The sequence below is a fragment of the Sciurus vulgaris genome (assembly GCF_902686455.1).
Source record: "Sciurus vulgaris genome assembly, chromosome: 11".
Lineage (NCBI taxonomy): Eukaryota > Metazoa > Chordata > Mammalia > Rodentia > Sciuridae > Sciurus > Sciurus vulgaris.
The window spans coordinates 22229747-22231539 of NC_136472.1; the positions used below are offsets into that span (position 1 = coordinate 22229747).

Genomic DNA, 1793 nt, shown 5'->3' on the forward strand with positions numbered 1-1793 from the left:
CTGTCCTTCCCATCCCCACTGCCCCCCTTCCCCCTCACTCCCCTCTGCACAATCCAAAGTTCCTTTGTTCTTCCTTACCCACCCCACAAACACTGTAGAACAGCATCTGCTTATCACAGAAATTATTTGGCTTTTGTTTTTGGGGGAGTAGTTCATTTCACTTAGCTTGATATTCTCTGGTTCCATCCATTTACCTGCAAATGCCATATCCAAACATAGTTTTCAATGCCAGAAATAACCTCAAATATTTCAGAGTAGGTTATTAATCACTTAAAGAATATGACAAAAGACAAAAGGCAGAAGGAGAAAACACTGATGTTTACTCTGATCATGTTGAGATTCTGAGCATATTAAGACTCCTGTGATTTTGGATATTTAGAACATTATTGGATTGTGAAGTAGTAAATATAATGATCATGATTAAGAATACCCTAATTCTGTGCAATGTGTATTTCTTGCATTTGTTACTTCTGAAAATTCTTTGATGTTATTATTTTGTTCATTGTACAGATGACTTAACTAAGCCTTCCACATTTACATTCATCCAGTTTGAATTATTATTTCCAACTATTTGCTGTCTGCATTCCAGAAAGCCTTCTTAACCCATATTTTTTTCATGGCATTCTTTACTTCTGCATTTCTCAGTGTGTATATCTTGGGGTTTAGTATGGGAGTGATAATGGTGTAAAACACAGCCACCATCTTATCCTCTGTAAATGTAACATCAGGGCACATGTATGTGAAAGTACAGGGACCAAAAGAGATGATGACCACCGCAATGTGGGCTCCACAGGTGGACAGGGCTTTGTGTCTTCCTTCTGCTGACTGCTTTCTCAGAGACACCAAATGGCAGTATAGGAGATGAGCAAGATCACAAAGCTCCCCAGAGTGACAGTACCACTGTTGGCTGTCACAACACCACCGGTAACACGTATCCATGCAAGCCATTTTGAGCACAGGGTGAACACCACAGAAGTAGTGATCGATCTTATTGGGTCCACAGAAGGGTAGCTGTACTACTAGAGACACAGGGATGACAGTGTGTATGAACCCACCTACCCAGGTCCCCAGCAACATTTTATGGCACTTCTCCCTGTCCATGATGGTCATATAGTGCAGGGGTTTGCAGATGGCCACATAACGATCATGTGCCATTACTATAAGGATAAAAATCTCAGTTCTTCCAAAAGAAATGTACCCCAAAGAGTTGCAATATGTACCCTCCGTATGAGATAGTTTTGCTCTTTGCTAAAGGTCAACAATCGTCTTGGGTGCTGTGGCTGAAGAGAAACAAATGTCCATAAGAGACAAGGAGTTGAGAAGAAATACATGGAAGACTTTAAAAGATTCCCCATGAAGATGGTCAGCATGATGAGGAGGTTTCCCAGAAGAATGACTGTGTAGAAGAATGAGAACACCATCAAGCAGGCTCCTTCAACCTCTGGATTTTGAGAAAGGTCCCAGAAAATAATGTCAGTTACATTGTTCATTTTTCCATGTAATGAATCGAGTAGGCCAAATTACCAAAACAGTTAAATTTATCTGAAAAGAAAACATCAGAAAGATTATCAGCATTTATTTCTAATTCAGGATAAATTAATAATCACAGTTAAAAGTGGAAAAATGGGTACTGACTGCAGACTGACATGAATAATTACAGAAATTTTAGTGTCTCCATTCTTACCATTTACCTTAATAATATATCTGATTTATTCACTTCAGATGAGGAAGCAGAGAACAGACAGACAAAGAAAATATCTAAAGTAACACATTTAACCAAAGTTCTCACATGA

The 1793-nt window shown here is 39.0% G+C and overlaps 1 pseudogene across 1 annotated transcript; it reads right to left on the reverse strand.

Moving 5' to 3' along the window:
* Positions 1-567: 567 nt before the first annotated feature.
* LOC306639110 (olfactory receptor 4S2-like) lies at positions 568-1571 on the reverse strand (annotated as a pseudogene). Its single transcript has one exon. The product of its transcript is annotated as an olfactory receptor 4S2-like (transcript).
* Positions 1572-1793: the final 222 nt, after the last annotated feature.